General features: G+C 35.4%; 1 protein-coding gene across 24 annotated transcripts in view; it reads right to left on the reverse strand.

Annotated features, from left to right (window-relative positions):
• Positions 1–19,591, reverse strand: part of LOC143253459 (plasma membrane calcium-transporting ATPase 2-like) — a 278,542-nt gene that overhangs the window by 176,897 nt on the left and 82,054 nt on the right. Inside the window, exon 1 of one of the 24 annotated variants that reach the window (XM_076507413.1) lies at positions 5,401–5,753. The exons of 22 other annotated variants lie outside the window; for them this stretch is intronic. The gene's annotated coding sequence lies outside the window, so the exon portion shown is untranslated. Of the gene's footprint in view, positions 1–2,726; positions 2,750–5,400; positions 5,754–19,591 lie in introns of those variants that run through there. One more of the 24 variants, XM_076507405.1, reaches the window with a different exon arrangement.

Below are 19,591 nucleotides of genomic sequence, written 5' to 3' on the forward strand. Positions count from 1 at the left end.
GTTACATCTCAGATAACTAGTGTATGCATTTTTATTTATGGTTTGTTATACTGTGTACAATCAATCCATTACATGGTTCATTTATTTCAATTCACATAAAAGTTTTGTTTCTATAAAATACATCGTTTTCATATCTTCATTGTTTTTCAAACCTAACGTTAAGTGATAATGTAATACGAGCACATCAAAAGGTTCTAATTTAATATATAGTTAGTACTAGCTAGGTAATATCAACCACTGTACTGAAAATATAATTTATCTCAGATAAAAACGTTTCATCATTTTTGCTAATGAAGTTGTGATTGTGAAATGGTGGCTGTATTAAAACAGCTTGTTTCTGGAATGATAAGGTAATTTATATAGTTTAGTTGTGAAAATGGCTAAAATAGGAGTTAACACTGCAACATCTAAAGAAAGGGTCATTTTTGTCCAGCGTTGTTTAAACCACTGCTAAACCTGTTTCTTCTTCTAATCTTCATAATTAAGTTTATTTGTGAATTTCGCGCAAAGCTACTCGAGGACTATCTGCGCTAGCCGTCCCTAATTTAGCAGTGCAAGACTAGAGGGAAGGCAACTAGTCACCACCAATCACAGCTAATTCCTGGACTACTCTCTTACAAACGAATAGTGGAATTGACCTTCACTTTACAATGCCCCCACGGCCGAAAGGGCGAGCATGTTTGATGCAACGGGGATTCGAACCCGCGACCCTATCTGTATTATAATTATTCACGTGTGTGGTTTGAAAAATCCTTTTTGTTAGATCTTCTTAAAGCCCCCTCAAACTAAATTTTCGTTTTCAAGTCAATGTTTTGAATTTTATACTTTCATAAAATACTTTTGAGTGTTTCTTCAGTTACGTCATATACTCCACATACAAGTTCTGTTTTTGAACTTTCTACACATTCCACACTTGTTAACAAGAGATACAGTTCAAGAAACCTCGTAACATAGCATTTTTACAGTATCAACCGCCTTAACTACCGTTACAATAGCCAATCCTAGCTATTCCAAATTCTGAGCTACAAAGTAATGTCTACTAGAAAGGCCATTTCCGGAAGTGCAGTTTAAATACAAGTTGTGCATACTTCTGCGTGTTACACCTGTACAATGATGGAGTTATGCATACTTCGGCGTTTACACCTGTACAATGATGGAGTTATGCATACTTCGGCGTTTACACCTGTACAATGATGGAGTTATGCATACTTCGGCGTTTACACCTGTACAATGATGGAGTTATGCATACTTCGGCGTTTACACCTGTACAATGATGGAGTTATGCTTACTTCGGCGTTTATACCTGTACAATGACAGAGTTATGCTTACTTCGGCGTTTCTTCCTGTACAATGATGGAGTTATGCTTACTTCGGCGTTTATACCTGTACAATGACAGAGTTATGTTTACTTCGGTGTTTATACTTGTACAATGATGGAGTTATACGGACTACGGTGTTTATACCTGTACGATGATTGCTGTGAAGAGATGACAGTCTTTGTCTAGTAGGTTCAGTACACTCAAAGATGATTCGTGGCTTGTGGAGAATAGATTCATTTCCTACAACACCAATCTTTGGATTTTATTTCTTTTGATTTTAGTTCTAGTTAAACTAAGTTATACTGAAGTCGTAAGAATCGTTTCCAGTGTCTGTGTAAGCTAGTTATTTGTTTCTTACTAGCAAACAGTTTCACTAACTGTGTGTCCAACGGTCAAATTTGTGTCCAGTGGATAGAAAAGTTTGGGGTAACCATTAAGACAGATAATTACAAACACCTTTATTTGTTACCAGGTGGAATTCAAAGACAACCTAACTTGTTCCAATTACTTCTCGAGTGATTACATTAGAAAGGCAAATTACTGTATGAGGGGTTTGCTATTCAAATATATCAGACACTAAAAACATTTGAGATAATATTTTCCCACTAAAACATTTGCTTTGAATACTCTTCTGGAACCATATTATATACCAGGCTACTTCTAGTGTTGAAACCTGCTTGTACTTACTGACACTACCGTCAACTTAAAGTACTCATCGTGAAAGATGATGGGCACAGTCGAAAGGTACAGGCAGTAAAACATTTAGCTGTCAGTAATCTTTACACTGACATCACCAGCTACATGGTTAACTACTAATAGCTACCACTAGATGTCGTGAGGGAGAAGGAAGTAAGAAAAATGTTTTTGTTTTGTACAAGGCTACTCGAGAGTTATCTGCACTAGTTATCCCTAATTTATTACTGACACACTAAAGGGAATGCAACTAATCAACACCAACTCTTGAACTACCTTTTACCAACGAATACTGGGGCTAAGTATCTGATTATAATATCCTTACGGCTGATAGGGCTAGTGTGTTCGGTGGTGGTGGGATTCGTAGCTACGACCTCATCTTTACCTAAAACCTGAGTGATGCAACAAACTTTAAAACAAGTTCTCTAATAAGCTTAACCTCCCTGTCTGTTATAAAATAATTTAAAGAAGTAAGGAGGAAGCACTATACCACTGACAATGTTCAAACAATTCATTTATTAAAATAATGAGGTTAGATTTCTCTTACACTCTCTTATGAAAAATTTGTGGTTGTTTTCAATCACCAACCTAACATATTGACCTAATTTAATCAGTTTTTCACACTTTATGAATAAGCTATACTTCTGTAAGTTGGTAACACATTTTATTCAAGTCACCCAAGGTAATAAATAATAAAAATCAGATATCACTTACTGTACAGTAAGATAAGTTGACTTATCAGCCTCTAGCCGAGTGGAGTTCTTACCTAGAATGGAACGCCAAGAAAATATTGATGTGGTAGGTTGATAACGCGAGATGAATCTATCGCTACCCTAAATAATATCAGTCAACACTGAACTGTTAATAATTACTTTACATATTCTTTTAGCAGTACCAAACACCTGATAAAGTTCACCTTGGAAAGCGAAAATGTGGGGAAAGATCATGGACAAGGTTGTTGCAAAAATAGGATTAATGTATGTAGCTGAAATATCTACATAAACCTAGAACAACTAATTCTGTAACACTGGTTCAACGAAGTTGCAATTCCACGAACAAAAAGGAACATCCACTAATGTTGTGATACTGGTTTAGCTAAGTTGTGTAATATCAAAGTAGATTAAACAACACCGATAGTAGTCGAATATCAGAAAAGCACAGCCTGTTCACAATTTACGGGTTAATAAGGAGGGAAGTGCGTGTATTTTTACTGGATTTTTTGTATATTATCTATAATGAGTGTTTTCAAGCGTCAGAAAACTCAATCCATTAATTGTGTTTGTATGTTACTGTCTAGGCATGTTCACCCTAGCTATAAAAACCACGTGTTCTGCTCGACAGAAGTATCTATAATGTGAAATGTGAGTTCATGCGCACTGTAGCTCTACTTTATTCACTGCGATGATTCGTGCGTTCGTGATAACAGCAGTGTTTGAAAAATGTGAAATGTGTAAAACATTTTAGACACGATCTTACTTTACCAGAGACAAGTCCATAAATTTCAACAGAAATAAAACTCCGTCACGCGAATGCAACTTAAATCAGTCGAAACCGAATCACCTGTGTGACTAGTATCAGTTGCATCTTAATGAAATCGGGCCACTTGTGTAACGCTACGTGCTATCAGTTACATCTTAACGAAACCGTAACACAAACATTGTATCAGTCATGAAACCAGACCATTTGTTTAATAATGGAATCAGCTGCATCACACATGAAACCGAACCATGTGTGTGCGTGTGTAGTGACACTGAAACAAGCTGTATCTTCTACAAATGAATACTAAGCTAACACTTAAAAGAAACAACAAAAACTAACAAGCGTGCCACGCATGGCGTAAATTTACTTTACTTGTTTCACGGGCATGATGAGACGACGGGTATGTGCGTTATTCGCCATGCATGTCTACTGAATACAGACAAATATATCGTCAGCTAAGACGAAGTTACAGCTAAATTAATTACAGTTAAAATATCGATTCACTTTCGGTGATCTTCACGCATCCGAGTGCGGACGTAGTGACTGTTTAACAAAGACGTCAGCTTCGATGAACAAACACAATTACAGCCCAAACTTTTAAACACGTAGTTACCATTGTTACTGTAACGAAACAAATACATGGGTAGACGGGCCTGACACAGAAGTACATATTCTGTAGAACTAATGCTATACGTACATAATACTGAACAGTTTCAAACGTCAAGACATTCAATATTTAGCAATAGCCTTACTTAGGCAGGAAAGAAGACCAATGTTCCGTGAAGAGAAACCCACTTGTAAAAATGTATCTCAGGACGGCTGGTACGGGTATTAAAATTTTTACTAATAAAGCATAGAACAACGTTTCGACCTTCTTAGGTCATCTTCAGTGTTATATTATTGTATGATAAAAACGCTGTATGTTTCCTGTTTATGTTTATTTCAATCTTTTACGTTTACGTTGCCGTGAATTTTTTACCGAAAAAAATACCGAGTACAAACGATACAGTTAACAAGGTAAGACCTGACTCAAGTTTAATGATAAGTACAGTGAACGTGAAGTTTATGTAACGATAAGTACAGTGAACGTGAAGTTTATGTAATGATAAGTACAGTGAACGTGAAGTTTATGTAATGATAAGTACAGTGAACGTGAAGTTTATGTAATGATAAGTACAGTGAACGTGAAGTTTATGTAATGATAAGTACAGTGAACGTGAAGTTTATGTAATGATAAGTACAGTGAACGTGAAGTTTATGTAACGATAAGTACAGTGAACGTGAAGTTTATGTAACGATAAGTACAGTGAACGTGAAGTTTATGTAACGATAAGTACAGTGAACGTGAAGTTTATGTAACGATAAGTACAGTGAACGTGAAGTTTATGTAATGATAAGTACAGTGAACGTGAAGTTTATGTAATGATAAGTACAGTGAACGTGAAGTTTATGTAATGATAAGTACAGTGAACGTGAAGTTTATGTAACGATAAGTACAGTGAACGTGAAGTTTATGTAACGATAAGTACAGTGAACGTGAAGTTTATGTAACGATAAGTACAGTGAACGTGAAGTTTATGTAACGATAAGTACAGTGAACGTGAAGTTTATGTAACGATAAGTACAGTGAACGTGAAGTTTATGTAACGATAAGTACAGTGAACGTGAAGTTTATGTAATGATAAGTACAGTGAACGTGAAGTTTATGTAATGATAAGTACAGTGAACGTGAAGTTTATGTAATGATAAGTACAGTGAACGTGAAGTTTATGTAATATCTTCTGGTTATAAAAGAGTTAAAGTTCTAAGTTTCATATTTTCTATTTACTCAAATGCTAAACATTCTTGCTTAATGTTTTAAAGAAACTAAACATAAAATTGTTCAAAATCTCTAGCCTAATTTACTTACGATCAACTTATATAAAATTGAAGACCGATCTTTATAATCTGGTGACTTCACTCGTGTGAGTAAAAAAACGTAAAATCCACTGTTTACCATACACACAAGTTAGAAAACACTTCTCAAAACAATGACACTGGGGGACTCCAAAGAAAGATTATTACACGTCTATTAGTGTGAGAACTAAACCTCACTTTTCATCACTGTTGTTCCGATATTAAATATTTCGTTGTAATCGAAGAAGGTACATTGGAGATAGAGCTAAAACGTTTGTCTGAACACAACGAACTTTTTACTTCCCCCCCACGGTATAAAACCCCGATGGTCCAGATTGTAACCGATGTTCACAAACCCTTCAGTGGAAGAAGAGTCAGTAAACAGGCTGGGCGGATGCTGCGCACGAACGCAGCTAGAGGAAGCACGAATCCAGAAAACGTCCCATCGATCAGCCATCTGCAGGAAAACGTACAATGTGCTTTGTGTGTGCGCGCTACGGCTGCGGTGACCTGCGTCTCGCTCAACAGCGACTGCGTACCCTGCCCTGCGAGCATTCAGTCAAAACTTCCACACCCTATTCTCATTCACTCTAGACAGTTCCGCCAGCTCTCGATCTCTGTGTGATCCCTACAAAAGTCTAATAACTTCATACATATGGGACTTTCTGGTATCTAAACTTTGTAAACTTATACAGTGATAGCTCATTTATTTTCATTTGTCTTTACCACAATATTTAAATTTCATAACTGTTGTTTTATTCACCAATATTTAACAAGTGTTCTATTAAACAGTATAAACACGAACATGTTACTCTGTGAAAGATTCACATAAAAGTTTAATCTTAAACGTTTTCCACTCGATTCCACTAAGCCATGAGCTAATTGTAATCTCTCGTGATCATGCGTAACACAGTCTCACGTCTCCACTCTCGTTTCTTCATTCTTTATATTAACTTCGGCTTGACTTTCTAACGCTGTGTAATGGAAATGTTTTTCTTACGCTGACAAATCGAATTGTGTTCAACGAATAATATTTTAACATCCTGTTTTATTCTATAACAGAGAAAAAGCTTGAAAGTGAAATGTTACATATATCAACAAGTGGCTTTCAAATGGCCTGGTGGTTAAAGAGCTCGAAGCGAAACCTGCAGGTCGTGGGTTCAAATCCCGCCGCCAAACTTGCTCGTCCCTTCAGCCGAGTTAGCGTTATAATGTGACATTCGATCCCACTTTTCGTCGGTAAGCAGTAAAAAAGACTGGTGGGGGTGGTACTGACTAGACGTCAATTGTATTAAAATATAGCCAGAGCAAATAACCCTAGAGTAGCTTTGCGTAAATTTACAAAAACTTTTTACACTGGTCCTAGTTCTTTAGATTATTGAATAATAGAATTTATACTGAAATAACATTCTTTAGAACTAAAGCGACCAGAACACCATTATCTTGTGATTTCTCTCTTCTGTGCTTATGTTGATTATAAAATCCCCTGTAAATCGCGCTTTAAAACGATGCCGGTGTGCCTTACAAACAAGATAACCTCGTACCTACGTTGAAACCTTAACTGTAAAGATACACTAAACTTCACGTTAGATCTAGACAATTGAGCATACAGTGGTTAATTACTCATGCTTTCTGTCGTAAAGTAACGACTAATTAACTTAGTTCGATTTATCTCTTTCTCCTCCGAACACATAACTCATGTTAGCACCTCCTAGCTTAAAAAATACAAACAGCACGACGTCATCGATCAACAACACGAGTTAAAATGCAAAGCACAAATGGAAAAAAAAGAGATTATATACGTAATACTGGCGCAGAAACAACCTACGTATATCCAAGCTACTAACAATGTAATTTGAAACTGGTTCTCTTTCCTGTTAAAAATCCTTTTCATCTACGATAAACATGTAGAGCGTACCTAGTACACGTATAAGACTTAACACGCCCATTATAAAACTTACAGTTAAAGGCATGATTATGTAATTAGAAAATTCAAAATGAAACACGCACTTCTATACTTAAGTATATAACTCGATTATTAAATCGATATAAACACAGGCATTGAAACTGAACCAAAGAAAGCTAACTTTTCACAGCAATCACAGATAGGGGAACTGGTATGTATGTGTATATATCAAATTACAGTGGTGCTTCTATTGGTATTCTGCGGACCTACGATAACCATACATTTGATTTACAGAGGGTGGGGGCATAACAAGCCGCTCTATATTTACATACGTAATTTCATTAAACATAGCACTATAGAGGCTCAGGTCTTAACCTTCAAGGACTTAACATGGCTAAAACACGATGAATAAAACTAGTTACGCATAACTGTTTTACATACTATGTTAACGTTCAACTGATTTTATCTATATACAATAGTAAAATTTAGTACACACAAAAACATTACTGTATTCCACTAAAGCAAACACATATACAAAATAATGCTGAAAAACGTTGTTTTAACATTCTTTAAAACGTTCTTATATAAGCCTACTTCACCCACTTTAAAATAAATGTACACATAAAATTTTAGGGAAAGGTAACCAGACACCCTCAACGTTTTAAAACGATTAAATTTTATCTAAATTTATTTCTTCACAGACTTCGTATTGGAAGAATGAATACTTGTGCAATTTCAATCACTCATCCAAACCAATGGTGGCCCTACATGGCCAGGTGGTTAAGGCACTCGAATCGTAATCCGAGGGTCGCGGGTTCGAATCCCCTTCACACCAAACATGCTCGCCCTTTCAGCCGTGGGGGAATCATGATGTTATGGTCAATCCCACTATTCGTTGGTAAAAAGAGTAGCCCAAGAGTGATGGCAAGCTGTCTTCTCTCTAGTTTACACTAAATTAGGGATGGCTAGCGCTGATAGGCCTCGTGTAGCTTTGCGCGAAATTCAAACCAAACAAACCAAACGATATAAATCTCCCTTCTTCAAGCACCCCCTTAAAATTAAAAGCTTTAGTCTATGAGAAATTTTTGAAATTAATCGATGTTTTTCGCTTTCTGTTTAGTTTCAATAACGTTATTATGTTAAAGGTTTGACGTAATTATCGTTATTAATTTTTACATTTTAAAATTTAACTTTATACCGTATACCTAATGGATGGATTTAGGATAAACCTAAATCTCTTAAAACTGGCCTAATCTCGTGAGATGTTATTGTGTATTGCCTATGTTTGGTGGGTGAACACTACACAGTAAAAACAACCAAGTAATTCTGTATTCGTGGTACCAGTTTCTTTTGTTAATTAGCACTAATAATTAAGCCTAAACAAGACTGAAAATTTAGTTCATAAGTAATATGACATCTTAAATACATTAACAATAAAACCTTATCTTTGAAGAAGGATATTTATATAGCTGTTAATATTCTGTAAGAACTAACTTGACTTTCATTTAATAATAAAATAAAGTGTTAAAATATATCTCAGAACGGCTGCTATGGGTATTAACACTTATTGGTAAGGAGAAAACAACGTTTCGACTTTCCTAAGTCATCGTCAGGTTAAGAAAGAATTTGAATGTGACAATTAACGGACACGTCTTAGGGACAAGAGTATAAACTGTCACATTCAAATTCTCTTTCTTAACCTGAAGACGAACAAGGGAAGTCGAAATGTTGTTCTCTCCTTACCAATAACAGTGTTAATACCCATAACATCCGTTGTGAGATACATTTTTATTTCAAGTGAATTTCTCTTCATTAAGAAAGAAACGTGTTATTCTTTACTTTCCCAAATTCATCAAGTATCACGTTTTGGAAAATAACCTTAACTCTTCAGATCAGATGTCACAGTTAAATCAGCCATTATGCCATTGGCAAATTATGTAAAAAAATTACATATTTGTTTGAATTCGAGGATTAATACAACTGGAAGAACGTACTAAAAAAAACGTTCGTGAAAAATACGTTATTGGTACATAAGAATAAAAGGCAGTTGTCAAAATCGAAATGGCTTCATAGAACAGTATGATTTCTTTTGTCATTTCTTATGTTTTTCTCGAGACGTTTCAATACATATTTGTGTTACATGATATGTGTACAATTTATGTGTAATTCTAACCGTTACGAACAGGTACGCTACAGTTCTGTAATACCTTGATCTGGAAATAGCTTGTCATTGTTTATTTTAAGTTTCTAGATGAAATACCACACTTCTTCTGTCAAATATTACCTTTTATCCTTTTATTTTTAATCCTACAACACTAAACTTTACGTTCTTTGTACTCCATAAAATTATTTAAATTTAGATAACCATAAAATATAAATAGAAGATTAGTAGTTTACCTGTACTAAAATAACAAACTATTATACGAGAATGGGCCTCGTACTCTTATTTAAACATTACAAGCTGTACTAAAATAAAAAAAACTACCTCGCACTCTTACTTATACATTACAAGCTGTACTGAAACAGTAAAAACCACATTGTACTCTTTCCTAAAAATATCATTCACAGATTCTCCAATACCCATTTTTCCTCATCCTACACCTTACAACATTTAAATTACTCAAAGTGAATACCACACTTTGAAGTTACAATTATCCACAAGTAGCATTTATGTAATTAATCCGTTAACAAATACAGTTCTTTATAACACGTTAATAAGAGGAATTGCGAAATTTTCGTCTTTACTTATTGATGGTATTAAAATTATACAATCTTTCTGTGATGTCTTAAAACTCAAAGAAACGAAACAAAGTCTTGTTGAAAATATTATCCCGAAGCCACCCTCTGGTATATTTACACACTACATGATACAAATATTCGAATATTTACTACCCTTTCCCGCCCCATATTTATAACACATTTATGCCTGTAATAAATCTTGCATAAAATAGTAATACTGACAAGATAGCGTGACTAGAAGTAATTTCGAAACAACACTACACCAAAGTACATCAGCAAGGAGTGTGCATGTGATACAAGCCACCTCTGTTACGTTGAAATATGCAACTCGAATGTTTATTTTCGTGTGCTTACAGCGCATAATGCAAGTCGTAAAAAGTGAAATGCTATTATCCTACATTATCTGTACAGACTATAAAAAGTTTCATTGAATAAATATTTCTATAGCTGTACATTGTTTTCGAAATAAATATCGAAAACGTGAATTCTCTCGTGTTGTGCTCGAGACGAGTATTGACAATACTATTTTTACAACGTTTCCCATTTAATCGAATCTGTTCCGCTTAACGACTATCGCGTCTAAATGGAATTTTTATCATGAGAATGAGCTAATTTAAAAGAAAACGAACATTCACGAATTCAATAATTAACAATAAAACCGAATTATGTAATTACTTCAACTATAACTTGTTAATGAAAACAACAAAGTGTCTATCAAGATTTCATAAACAAACAATATCAAGTGTAAAGGCTGAGTGTTTCTGTAAAGCTTTTTTTCTTTGATCAGAGACACAATGATCTATAAGATGTGCGCATCGCGGGGAATGAACACGGAATTTTATCGCTATAAATCCACAGATTTACCAATGTCCCACTGGAGGAAATCAAACTTTTCCCAAAACAACAACGCTACAATACATAATCATTAATACAGATTTCATCAAATCGAACAAAAACACAAAAAACCTACAAACGGTACCTGTTTTAGGAAACTCTTCGTTTAAAATAAATCTCAACTACTTTCTTATACATTCTCCTCTCCAATCAAAAGTCTAGAGTAACTTGAACCATCACATAGTGGTTATGTTATACAAATATTACACTTCACAATGACTGTGCGTCATCGCTTTTAATGACATTTTTTACTCAATTTTAAGAATATGCCAAAAGGTAAACTATATTTTATTGCATGACATTATCACAAGTCCTTACTGATTCGATTATTTTCCACTATTCGGTATAAAATGAACGAGAATACACAGGTGGTACTTCGATATATTTTGTTGTTATGGTCTAGGTTTGGTTTGTTTTTAATTTCGCGCAAAGCTACTCGAGGGCTATCTGCGCTAGCCGTTTCTAATTTCGCAGTTTAAGACTAGATTGAAGGAAGCTAGTCATCACCACCCACCGCCAACTCTTGGGTTACTCTTACCAACGAATAGTGAGATTGACAGTTAAATTATAAAGCCCCCACGGCTGAAAGGGGCGAGCATGCCTGGTGCAACGGGGATTCAAATCCCCAACACTCAGATTACGAATCGAGTTCCTTAACCACCTGGCCATACTTGGCCGTTATGGTCTAGGTAGACGAGTGGTCTAACCATACAACTGAGCCACATGACCCCCAACTCCTATCTAGGTTTCTGTTTCGCCAATTTCATCAGTGCATAAACAGTACGATATTTAACTTACGCCAGTCAGACTTCACAGCTAAGAACCTAAAACATTGACTGGACGTGATTGAATTTTTTAAACAAATTAAAGATGATCGTCTTACCAGACAGATATGAAAATAAACAGTTGTTTTCCAATCAGTTGAAATTCTCCCTTCACTAAATAAAATATCGGTGTTCCAATACCGAATATTTTAATGTAAGAAAAAAATCATTCTGACGCATCCAAATGCCGATACTGGAATCTGACTTGTAAGGTATGGCTTTCCATATCTATAACATTTATGACAAAATGCAAAGTAACAGAAATTGGTAGATGGAAGCATTATAAACCAGAGAACAGTTAAAACTGTGGGTGATTTAGTATTTTATTTTAACCCCCCCCCCACCATTTATTTGCCATATTACAAGTGATTTACCAACATCAACAAATAACTACAACTCACATATTTCATAAAATAAATTAAAATATTAGGCCTCGTCCAACTATCAGAAAGCAAGGTATTTAATTAGCTGTAACTCATGAATAATTGAACTCAATAAAAAAACTAGATTAAAAACAAACCGCAAGAAGTCACAAATTCCATAACTCCCTGCAAACGAACTCGTAATATAAATCGTTTATCTTGCATGAAACTGTCAAAAGCACGTGCAGTTGAAAACCACCGACACAGCAGCTATTGTTCAACGTCTTTCTCACCATGTTTACGTTATTCTACCAAATCATTTTCTGATGACCGAAACTATCTTTTGGTATTAGGATCAACCCTCTGTCATATACAGACACCGAACTCGATCTTCGATTACCATACAAGTAATGCTGACAGGTAACTAACCATACCAACAGTCAGATTAATTTCAAAAGTGCTGAAACTATTCTGACATAAAATTAATTACACCTTGTTAATGTATCTAGTGTTAGTAACATACGACAAGAAATAAATTACATATTATATTTAGCGCTGGTTGCATATGACGAGAAAACTACAAAATGTATGTACTAACATATCAGAAGAAAAACTACACGTGGTTATAAATGTATATTGGGTTCGTAACGTGATAAGAAAAACTACACGTGGTTATAAATGTATATTGTTAGTAACGTGATAATAAAAACTACACGTGGTTATTAGTGTTAGTAGCATATGAGAAAAAAATAAACTATACGTGGTTATCAATGTATGTAGTGTTAGTAGCATGTGACAAGCACTAAAATATATGTGGTTATCAATGTGCTAGTAGCATAAGTTTAAAGTCCATGCACTTAGTTCGTTCATCACTGTCAGAATGACTCAATGGGTAAACACAGGGTCTTTTACACATGATCATAAATGTAATGAACTCAATTCATGTCGACTTTTCCTTTACGTTTTAACACGTTCAACGTCTTTGCACGTTATCCTTGTTTACTGTATACGGTCAGTCTAACAAGTTATGTTGGCAGGAAAGATCACACGTCCACAAACTAAACTGCCAGCACAGTGTCGACTGACATTGTTTAATTCCTGTAGAAATATAAGACATTTCAATACTAACAATAAGCGACCTTGTAACACTAAATTAGATTTTTCTCCCTCTCCACAGCTTCCCCGAAAGCGTTCCACTAAAATACAAATCATAACTTACACTGTCGAATATGGGTAGGTCTGGGAAACAGATAATTATAAAATTCGCGTTTTTATTGGTTTACTTATTGTGGCATGTCAGCGATGTTTGTTTATTACACTAATCAATCGGTAGCTGGTTTGTCGAAAATAAATGGTTTTGTTCCCGAAATCGATTTGGAAAACATTTAGTTTGGTCCCGTAACCGAGTATTTTCTGACACCTACTACAGAGAAATCGAAACCTATATTTACAGCTGAATGTTATTTGATTTTACAGAAAAAGGGTTGTGTAGAAATTCAGAGAAAACACAATGTTAAGAGGATATTTTACGACTTTGTTACTGTCTTGGTACAAATATATTTTAATATATAGTTAATACAATTTATAGTAACGGTTATTACAAATAATGGTTTACATACAAGTGTTTTGTAAACTTACAAACAGTACCGAGTCATCTGTCTGGTCTGGAACTGAATATTTTATCGACACTTCACAGAGAGCGAATTAATTCTACGTTCATACACACACTTAACACCTTACTTCTTAACAAGCACAACAAAGTTTACACCACCGAATTTATATAATGCCTTTCCAGAAATACTGTGCGCCTGAAGTTGATTTTCTGAAGTTGAATGGTTCGTAATGTTAAAAATCTATAAATATTCCAGGTCAAATATCTGTAGTTTTCCGATTAATAAGTGTATTACAATTATAGCTTCCGAGACTTATAGTACACTGATTGCAGCAAACCAACAATATAAACTGCCTCTCCGCGTTTTGCTATCGCTACTTTTTATACTCATCAAGTGAAATTCTCGAAATTTCAGCTGGTAATAATACTAGCAATCACTACTATTTTACACACACGCATCGCATATTATTGATTCTTACACTCGAGAATCTTCTACAAAGTTGGGGAGCAGACGGGACTTGCACGATACACATGTAACAATATACGTTACATGCATTTCTAAATACACATTAAACTGAAACAAACATCGATATTAAAAAAATATACATCTGTACATCCGTTACAGTTTCTGAAGAAGTTTTTTAAAGTTCTTAGACATGCTGAATACAGCTGTTATTGATGAAATATATTCTAAAACAGTGTAGAATAATCTTGTCGCTAAAATACATGTATTTCTACGTGCATTTACAGACATCATTTGGAAATTATTGGTACGTTCTAAAAGTCCATTTAATGTGTACCTACTAATTAAGGGCTAATTTGGGTTAACTACGAATAAGTAATATCCTGTTGTGTAACTTCGTTATTTTTTTGGTATTTTTAACTTTAACAGCTCACTTTTGCGATAAACTGGTTAAACAGCCACGTTAGATACAGCGAAACCTAATCATCACATGCTAACAGGATGGAAAATAACGAATAAGCAGCACTAATCTCATACGTAATGACTGAAAAACAAAGAAATGTGGATCAGCTTGGGTATCGGGACCAGTCGGGAAGGAACTTGCAACAAGTCGTACCTCAGCTATGGTAAGCAATGTGCGACGTCTTGTAACAGATGTCAATCCATTATCAAAGATCAATGCCAATAGCTATCAATACTATAGTACGCGACTTAATAATACGAATTTCCGTCTGAAAATGCGACACAAGTCGCGTGTACCCAAAGTTGCTTCCACCACATATGAATTCATTCGTCGCATACCTAAAGCAGCTGGAGACAAACTGGTATTAATGCTATTCCATACAAGAACATTTCGGTAAAGTTATATGGGTTCTGCGTGACCAGATGGGTAAAGCAGGCGCTGGGAAACCGTCACCTTAGAAAGATTATGGACAGCATAATCAAAGGTTTGTGGTACAGTTCTGACATGAAACCCTTACGATGAAGGACAAAGCATCAGCACACGTGGCTTGACTCCAAAATCGTTTTAAATCTCTGTACATACAAGTGTAGGTACGTAATACTAACCAACCGTATAAAACAGTGAGAACACGAAACAAATATGCACGTTAACTAAACTACATATGAATTGTATCGTATGTAAAATTACTCCGATAGTGAAACAATAACTCATTTAACTAAACAGGACAACACCACTTGTGGTTTGGTTTGTTTTGAATTTCGCGCAAAGCTACACAAAAGCTATCTGCATTAGCCGTCCCTAATTTAGCAGTGTAAGACTAGAGGGAAAGCAGCTAGTCATCACCACCCACCGCCAACTCTTGGGCTACTCTTTTACCAACGAAAAGTGGGATTGACCGTCACATTATAATGCCCCCACGGCTGAAAGGGCAAGCATGTTTGGTGCGACGGGGATTCGAACCCGCGACTCTCGGATTACGAGACGCGTGCCTTAACACGCTTGGCCATGCCCACTATTTGTTGTGGAAGGTAAATTATGAAATTGAAAGTTAGACTTGATGTTTTTATATCAGAATACAATGTTTACACAAGGAACATCCAAAAACCGAAAATTAGTATTACGGTTACTTTGTCCTCATTCAAGAGCATGTAGGATGGATTTTAAAAAGTTTGTATAAAGTTGAGATTTTATTGGAAGACGTATCTATAGTGTATAAACAATTTGTCGTAAACAAAAACAAGCCCAAAGAAAAATAAAAAACGCTACAATAATCGAAAGAATCCTCAGGGTAGAAGCTATAATGCGAGATAAAATGTATCTTAGGTTTTGGAGGTGATTAAGGAAATAGGGCCCACACTGCGGTGGGGATACACCGTCTACCTCCGTTCGCCAGTCTCACAAAGAATAATTATATAATAAAATAATCAAAGGAATACAAACAGAAATTAGGAGAGCAAGATGTGGGTGAACGTTCCATATCTGTATCACTCTTCACCGCCTGCAGACAGTTGTGGGAAGGTGAATGTTTTTCAAAGTAAAAAAAAAAAAAAAGTATTACCACTTCGGGTAAGTTAGTTAATTAATCTTACCTCCTAAATTTACAATTCATTAGTAACCCAGCAGACAAATTATACTAATATAAAGGGTCCCAACAAGTTATATAAACTAAACTAATCAGTATATCTCCCAACCACCACCCAAGCGCAAAAATATATATGACACAAAAACGTGAGTGCTCGTTACTAGTTTATTTTGTTTATCAAATTACACATAAGGGTAATATGATTCTATTACATTTACCGCAATAGTTTTTTTCCCCTCACACTTTATGGTGGTTTAGTGTATTGTCTGATTAAAATAATGGTATACGTTCTAACGCTGTTTGTTTTTGTGGATTTATTACTTCTCAACTTTGTGACTGGTATAGTGCGGACTACCATACTCACCGTCAGCGCAGACGGCAGATTCACGAGGAACGTTACGAGTTTAAGCATGTATACATACGCCTTATCTCATTTTGGTTACTCCTTCAGTTGTTATTACAATAGCTTTCACTTGCGAAATGGATGGTAACAAAAAATAATCTAGAGTATGTTTTAGTTGTTATTTCAGTAGTTTTCTTGTTTGTTGAATTCCGCGCAAAGTTACTGGAGCACTACCCATACTAGTCGTGAAGTGACAGACTAGAGACAAGATTGGTACCATCACCCACCGCCAACTCCTAGGCTACTCTTTACCAAGAAATAAAATTGACCATCACACTATAACGCTTCCACGGCTGAAAGGGGGAGCATGTTTGGTGACTAGATTCGAACTCATGATCTGCGAGTAAAACGTCCTATTTATCAGAGTATGGCAAGCCAACCAACCTGCAGTTTTGATGATGAAAGTGGCAAAGTTTATATTTTGTTGTTTTTTTTTTACCCTGGACGATTTGAAATAATTTACGATTGACTATATGGAATCATACATACCCATTTAGATGTATCTCTAAAGTTTTACCTTGCCATATTTCTCCACGACGAGAACACGTATGGTGCAGGTGGCAAAGCTGAACTTTTGGTCATCTGTTACCTACTTAATCCAACAAGCTTCCAATAAAATACAATCTTGAATATGCAACGTAGCAGGTGTTCACTGCCAACTGCAACACAGTACTTTGAAAATATAGTGTTCCATAACACCTTTACTGGTACGAACAAAATAAATACCACCAACAACTGATACGTGATCAAGAGGCCACAAGCCCTTATGACGTCAAAGTGGTCCTCCTCCAAGATACTTAAGTACATAGACTGAGTTGCTGAATACGATATTCTATTACACTAGGGCTATATTATCTAAGAGAATACGAGCTATGGATGTAAACACGTCTCAAATGTTTCAGAAACCAATAATTGCTTTATGGTATACTTGGTTTTACAATAATTTTATTCATCGTCTCACACACAAACCAGGGCAACAGTAAATAACTTAGTATAATGGCAATTTTCTTAGTTTTCTTTTCCCAAGTTTGTTTTCAGTCCAAGATCAATAACGGAGTTCACACGCAAATTTTCGTTGTTTCAAAAATTAACCTCTCCCACAAGAATGTGCGACTAAAAAAGATTAAACAGAAACTAGTTAGACCGATACCTCGTGAAATACCAATGTTAGATAAATTTCACGTAATTCTATTTGAGGGCTACCTGCGCTAGCTGTTCCTAATTCAGAAGTGATTGACCAGATGGACAGCAGCTAGTCAACACCACAACCTCGTTTATTATTAATCACAAATCTATACAGTGCCCTATCTGTGTTACGCCCACAGACTTATCGTTGAGCCACAGAGAGAGGTACCGTCACATGTTGTTCGACTCTTTACCGACAAGTGAAATTGATTATCACATTATAATGCCCCCAAGGCGGAAAACGAGCGTTTCGATCCCAAAATCCGACAAGCTCCCTGATCACCACATCATGCCAGGCTCTCGTGAAATGCAAATCTCGGTGAAGATACAATTACTGGTTTCGCACCCACTAACTTATATTAACCAAGACAATGTACATCATGCTGGACAAAATAACAAATCAAAAATTGAGTCTGCACTTAAAAGTCGCCAAATTAGTCAAAATGTTACTAATTGAAAAAGGTAATCCGGTATTATTCGGTTATTAGATATCTATCTGGGGAAGCACTTCAAGACTTATGAATGAAGTCACGATGATGAACATATTTAAGTCTAGCAAATTGTGCTATAGTTGAGCTACAATTTAAAAAGTAAGGCAAAGTAATGTGAAAAAAAAACAATCTCCGAGCATTGCCACGTTTTTCAAAGAATTTCCAATATGGCGGATTTTAAGATTATAAAAACACAGAGTCAGGTAAATACAGAATGTTGATAAACCTACGTCCAGAGCTACGTAAAATATCTGATCTTAATACACGAGCGTACCAAACTAACTTGACAAACATGTGATCAGTATAAAATATCCTTAAAGATTTTGAATGCGTGTGAAATCAAACCACAGATTCTCGTTTAGAAACAGTACTTTTATAGTACATTAGATAATTTTATAAAACAAAATCCAGTAACCTAATATTCTGTTTCTAGACTTGGTATTTTATCCCATCCCAAGCAAGAATTCCCCTCCCAGGCAGCTGCGTACAATTTAACTGTTACGAACAAAATCACAATAAAAAACGTTCTGAGAAATGGTTTTCAGTTGTTCTTATTTTTAACAGTGAACTAATAAGACAGGTTTGTTTGTTTTTCTATCGAGGTGAATATACGTATGTAAATAACGTGGCTGAATTCCAATATATTTAAGCAAGTTCCTACTAAACTATAATTTACACGTCAGTTGGAAATGTCTACAAAATGCTCCGTATCGGGTGATTGAATACAAAACCACTTGCTTAGAATTATTATGTACATTACAAAACTGATTGTCCCAGGGGAACTAACTCTTCCCCAGAGGTATACTTTTTTTTAATTCATCAATGTATGAATGAACAGGGTATTCCGTGTTTCAAAGCTACTTTTCTCATCGGCAAACCAGCAATGATTTTTATATATCTTCTTTCACTCCTTTTTAAAAACAGGACGAAATTACGAGTTAGTGTGCAGGGCATTGCAAGGAAAGTGAACTCTGTCCAGAACAGATGAAGCTCGAAGTTGCTTCATTTTATGGAATGTTTTTTTTTATATGGTTATTGAGACCATTCAAGAGCAGAACCTATGAATCTTAAAACTTATATGATGAAATGTACTTTTCCTTCGACCAGTAGGTTTTAAAATATTTCACTTTAATGATACGACTGTCATCACGCTGTTGATAATAATCGTGACAGACCGTGACAACATTTTATTCAAATTTAGTTTTGATAAATATTTTCATTTTAACTTGAGATTATTTATTCAGTTTCTTGTACTTTATGCCTCAAGTTTTGTGAACAGT

The sequence above is a fragment of the Tachypleus tridentatus genome, chromosome 6 (genome assembly GCF_004210375.1).
Source record: "Tachypleus tridentatus isolate NWPU-2018 chromosome 6, ASM421037v1, whole genome shotgun sequence".
Lineage (NCBI taxonomy): Eukaryota > Metazoa > Arthropoda > Merostomata > Xiphosura > Limulidae > Tachypleus > Tachypleus tridentatus.